A 6,317-nucleotide genomic window follows, 5' to 3' on the forward strand; every position below is an offset into this window, starting at 1 on the left:
CTCCCTCTTTACACTGGACCCAGTCCAATTCAGAAGATTCTGTTCATGTATAACTCAGACCTTACTAGCAACTCCCTCTTTACATGGGACCCAGTCCAATTCAGTAGATTCTGTTCATGTATAACTCAGACCTTACTAGCAGCTCCCTCTTTACATGGGACCCAGTCCAATTCAGAAGATTCTGCTCATGTATAACTCAGACCTGGCTGGTAAAAATGCTGCTTGGTGGCAATGTTATTGATTTCCAAAAAAATGTGGCAACCCTACTTACTAGCAGCTCCCTGTTTACATGGCCCCAGCCCAATTCAGGAGATTCTGCTCATGTGTAACTTAGACCTTACTATCAGCTCCCCACTCACATGCACTTCTGCCCAAATCAGCTCCCTGACTTTAATCTTGCGCAGTTAACACGCCGCTCACACTCAATTTGCACCCGTCTCACAAGCAGCACAACTACACACACAGCTCCCATTCAGTTCACAAGTGGCCTCCGACCCCCTGATTTATTGCCCTGTTTATTTTAACACGTGTAATGTCAGTTTTCCAACATTCTGTATACAAAATTTTCCCAACTTGCTGTAATGAATTATAAACTTGTCATAAAATGTAGAGAAGTTTGTGCAGGGGGGATTGTGAGCCGGGAACAGATGGTCTCATTTCAACATAAACACTGGTGGGAGAGAGACGTTGTGCAACAATACAGACTGGGGGATCTGTTTCCCATATGCTGTCCTGCTGCCTGGGAGATATGATAGATTAGAGCTGTGGGATCTAAAGTTATTATATGTATCATTCCTCCAACTTTCTCCAATGACCTTGGCCAACCTCACAGACTGACACCTGAACACCACCTAACCAATCCCATTTGTCCTTCTCCCATTCCCAAAATACTTTCCTAGATCTTCTCCTCTTCTTTTGCGTGGCATCTATCTGCCCCCTCTCTGTGACATCCCTCTCACTGCCAATGTGTTAGAGAGGATATTACTGTGGTACAATTGCTCTGTTATACAGATAGCTAGAATCTCAGCTGCCATAAAGCAGGACAGGACTGCTGCTTACAATGGGGATCGGATAGGATCTGTGCAGACAGAATGCTCTGTTATACAGATAGCTAGAATCTCAGCTGCCATAAAGCAGGACAGGACTGCTGCTTACAATGGGGATCAGATAGGATCTGTGCAGCCACTGGGACAGAATGTTCTGTTATACAGATAGCTAGAATCTCAGCTGCCATAAAGCAGGACAGGACTGCTGCTTACAATGGGGATCAGATAGGATCTGTGCAGCCACTGGGACAGAATGTTCTGTTATACAGATAGCTAGAATCTCAGCTGCCATAAAGCAGGACAGGACTGCTGCTTACAATGGGGATCAGATAGGATCTGTGCAGCCACTGGGACAGAATGTTCTGTTATACAGATAGCTAGAATCTCAGCTGCCATAAAGCAGGACAGGACTGTTGCTTACAATGGGGATCAGATAGGATCTGTGCAGCACTGGGACAGAATGCTCTGTTATACACTGCTCTTTCATGGTTTTCATCTTATCTGTCTGACCGTTCCTTTAAAGTTTCCTTCTCTAACTCTACTTCTACTACTTTCCCACTCTCTGTTGGAGTTCCTCAAGGCTCTGTTCTTGGCCCCCTGCTGTTCTCGCTCTATACAACTTCACTAGGAAAACTCATTCAGTCATTTGGACTTCAGTATCACCTTTATGCTGATGACACCCAACTCTACTTGTCTACTCCTGATATTTCTAATTCTGTCCTTTCCCAAGTCACAGACTGTCTCTCTGCTGTCTCCTCCTGGATGTCACAGCGCCACCTGAAACGGAACCTTTCTAAAACAGAACTCATCATATTTCCTCCAAGATCTTCCCCTGTCCCTCAGATATCACTCACCGTAAACAACACCACCTTTCATTCCACCACACAGGCTGCCTAGGAGTCATCTTAGACTCTCATCTGTCTTTTTCACCTCACATTCAAACACTTGCAAAATCTTGCCGTATTCAACTGCGCAACATTGCTCGAATACGACCCTATCTCAGTTCAGAATCAACTAAAACACTGATTCAGTCTCTCATCATCTCCCGCCTTGATTACTGCAACTTACTCCTCACAGGTATTCCAACAAGTCGCCTTTCACAACTCCAATCTATTCTAAACACGGCCGCTAGACTCATTCATCTATCTCACCGCTCAACATCAGCTGCTCCCATATGTATGTCCCTTCACTGGCTCCCAATCTCTTCTAGAATCAAATTCAAATTACTTACACTCACATTCAAGGCCCTTAATAATGAAACCCCTCCCTATATTTCATCTCTAATCTCCAAATACTCTCCTTCACGAAACCTTCGCTCTGCTTCTGATCTTCGCCTCACCTTTCCTCTGGTCACTTCTGCCCATTCTCGTCTACAAGACTTCTCTCGGGCTTCTGCTTTTCTCTGGAACTCTCTGCCACAAGCTGTCAGACTTTCTCCTTCTTTCCAAACTTTCAAGCACTCCTTAAAGACCCATCTGTTTAAAGAGGCCTATTCGATGTACCTTAACTAATCATTGCTGTATCAAAAATGACAAAGTGTTTATACAATCCTAATGTCTCAATTGTACCCTAACCTTTTAGTTTGTAAACTCTAATCTCTAGGTCCTTCTAACCCTATTGTACTCTGTAATCCTTGTCTGTTATCCACCATTTATTCCCTGTTTGCTATAACTGCAGTAAAGCACTGCGTATCTTGACAGCGCTATATAAATAAATGATGATGATGATGATAGCTAGAATCTCAGCTGCCATAAAGCAGGACAGGACTGCTGCTTACAATGGGGATCAGATAGGATCTGTGCAGCCACTGGGACAGAATGTTCTGTTATACAGATAGCTAGAATCTCAGCTGCCATAAAGCAGGACAGGACTGCAGCTTACAATGGGGATCAGATAGGAATTTGCAGCCACTTGGACAGAATGTTCTGTTTTACAGATAGAATCTCAAGTGCCATAAAGCAGGACAGGACTGCTGCTTACAATGGGGATCAGATAGGAATTTGCAGCCACTTGGACAGAATGTTCTGTTTTACAGATAGAATCTCAAGTGCCATAAAGCAGGACAGGACTGCTGCTTACAACTGCTTTTTAACTGACTGTAGCCAGTTGACCAAAATAACCAGCAGGCGGTGCTGTTGTTCCACATTCAATATATTTGTAGTTATATTTGCAGTATATTGAAAACTAAAAAAAAAGAGAACATACATTTCAAACTTAATTAGAGGAGCTCTTTGAGCAATTTTACATCAATTTACTTTGAAGGTTTACAACAGCATTCAGAATGTGGAGATGATTTTTGTTGATTCAGAGAAAGATAGAGGAGCCACCTGCTGAAGTCTACGGCATATGAGTGACAAAGTAATTTAGTGGTATAAGGGCTCCCCCTGGTGGCAGAAACTCAGTTTGTTATTTATAGATATGTCCCAGTACCAAGGTACAGAGCTCTGAGTATCTATACTACTCCTAGTCTGCTCTCTTTCTCTTAGTCAGACAAGAGCTTCCTCCTGGGAGGCACGTCTTACTACACACTGGTACCTCATACATGTTTAATGCAATTTTACAAGGGAATGAAGAGTTTTTTTCCTCCATGAGGCACCTACAGAGAGTCTGGGGAACGTCTTTCCAACATTGTCGAGAAGATTATATTTCATCACACACTTTATAAACACCAACCTAATAAATCTGTATATTGTGCATGCCTAATCCGTAAATTATGTTAAGTGAGGAAGCAGAATGATGGCAGCCTGTGATCTCTGTTATTAGCACATAATTAGGGTTTCAGACTCGGTGTAAATTGTAGATAAATATAGAGATTAAAGGATGGGCATGATGCTGCTTGGAAATTTGTATCTGTTAAAATGCGGGAGAGAAGGAGGTAGATGAGCAGAAACAAACACAAACTACATTGTGCTTGGATGTGACTTTGCACAGTGAATAGGGGATACTGAAAATGAAATATGTGTGAAATAGATACAGAGCTGGCTGCAGTACTCACCAACTTCCTCTCACTTCCTGGTTCTGTGCCGCCATCTTGCTCTAATCTACTTCCTGGTTCTGTGCTGAGCTTTGTTCTCGTTATAGAACCTTTGCATTGAGAGCAGCATGGTTATCAAAGGACACTGCAGCTGTGGCAGAAGGAAAGAGAAATCCGTTATAATTGTGCAGAATGTAACAGAGAGGAATATATTAAAAAAAAACACTGAGATACAGGAGCCCAAGTGGTCAACTATAGTAGGGAACAACAGAAATGGGATAAGAGGTAAATCTACGCAGAATGAAACCTGGGCCCATTTGCATTAGCCAAGTGAATATATTTACTGATATACAACCTTCTCTGGGGCTGCTCTCCCTCCAATGGCCATAGAAAGGGGCAGATGTGGTGACTGATAGAGATTTACTATATGTAAAACTGATTTTAGAGTTAGTGGCATAATGACAGGGAGAGTCACTGCTGGGGGGGGGTCATTAAAGACAAGTGGGGAGAGGGGTAATCTGAAAGTGTGCAGGTGACCCCCAAGGCATAGAACATGACATTTGGGGGGCAAACAAACATTTTTGCTTGGGGAGCCTGGATGCTGAAGTTATGCCCAAGCTTGGGGCCCATGGTTACTGTATCCCCCCCCAACACAGCCAGTGATATACTCAGCACTATGGTATGGAGATTGCTGTTAATTGTCAGATAGGGACGTATGTTTAATGGCTGCAGTAGTTAAGAGATACCCAGCGAGGAGGAGGAGGCGGCTATGAATGTTCAGCAGATGATAGCCCAGAGCCAGTAACATAATGACGAGATGATGCACGGTAATAAACTGTGTTTCGTATCATTTATCTGTCTGCTCCCGGCGGCTGCTTCACGAGCTACAGTGCAAGTACTGAGCTAATGACAATATCCATTTGTTACCCAGACACGTGCACAGGCACCCGACTCACAAGCATCGCTGTCATACACACTCCAAACACTTCAGTACGGATGTTCTTCTACCTCTCCTATTAACTGCTCATGTATGGGAGAAACCTGCTCCAATTTGCCCCACTAAGAACACATGAATAACTTCATTTACTCCTGCCACCAAAACATACCCAATACTGAGCTCTAATTCTCAGTACTCCCTGCTCCTGGGCTGCTCTCTTTCCCATGGTCAATCAGAAGCTTATATAAAGAACATTTTCATACTTTTATTCATTTTTTGGTCTGATCTATGCGTGACCCATCAGAGTGCCTTGCTCCAACTTTTTTGTTTATCCAGTTACGTTTTGTTTATCCAGTTACAGATTGTCCGCTCCCTTGGGCTGAGGGCCTGGGGCAGAAGCACCTGGGCCACCTATGTAATTTGGTGAGTGACTTCATTGGTGAAGCTTTGATGCTTAAATATGTATTTGGCTTGTAAACAGAAGACTTCCCCTTGAGTGAGTGAATTAATTCACCCCCCAGTACCCACCCAGGTAAAGACCTTGGATTCTTTCTGTACTGGAATTAGAATGATTCACTTACCCAAAGGTTCCTGTCTGACCATGGGAAAGAGAACAGCCCAGGAGCAGGAAGTACAGAGAATCAGAGCTCTGTACCTGGGTAAGTACTGGGGGAGATTGGATTCACTTACCCAGGGGGAGGTTCCTGTCTGACCATGGGAAAGAGAACAGCCCAGGAGCAGGAAGTACAGAGAATCAGAGCTCTGTACCTGGGTAAGTACTGGGGGAGATTGGATTCACTTACCCAGGGGGAGGTTCCTGTCTGACCATGGGAAAGAGAACAGCCCAGGAGCAGGAAGTACAGAGAATCAGAGCTCTGTACCTGGGTAAGTACTGGGGGAGATTGGATTCACTTACCCAGGGGGAGGTTCCTGTCTGACCATGGGAAAGAGAACAGCCCAGGAGCAGGAAGTACAGAGAATCAGAGCTCTGTACCTGGGTAAGTACTGGTGGGAAATTCAATTCACTAAACCAGCGTCTGCCCATGGGAAAGAGAGCAGCCCTGGAGCAGGAACCTTTTTAAGTCTTGTTGATTCCCCCAAAGGTTTTCAACACACACATAGATCTAACTGTGAATTACATAGTTACAGTGTCAGATACTTAAGAAAAGAATCAAGCGAATGACATGCAGTTTTTCCTGACAGAACATAATGTTTTCTGGCAGAAGCAACTCTGAACAGTTCACCACTTTTCCAGTAATTTTGTTGCATTCCCCTGTGAGCAACTGGGAACAGCAGTGGGAATAGGAGGAGACATTCCTTCAATACAGTAGGGACAGGGTTAAAGCGATTAGATTCCTTC

General features: G+C 43.9%; 1 long non-coding RNA gene across 1 annotated transcript in view; it reads right to left on the reverse strand.

The window, feature by feature from the left end:
- Positions 1 to 6,317, reverse strand: part of LOC108698119 — a 79,478-nt gene that overhangs the window by 66,353 nt on the left and 6,808 nt on the right. The window contains exon 3 of the long non-coding RNA XR_001932565.2: positions 4,042 to 4,171. This is a non-coding gene — a long non-coding RNA (uncharacterized LOC108698119). The remainder of the gene's footprint in view (positions 1 to 4,041; positions 4,172 to 6,317) is intronic.

Source organism: Xenopus laevis, chromosome 8L, assembly GCF_017654675.1.
Source record: "Xenopus laevis strain J_2021 chromosome 8L, Xenopus_laevis_v10.1, whole genome shotgun sequence".
NCBI lineage: Eukaryota > Metazoa > Chordata > Amphibia > Anura > Pipidae > Xenopus > Xenopus laevis.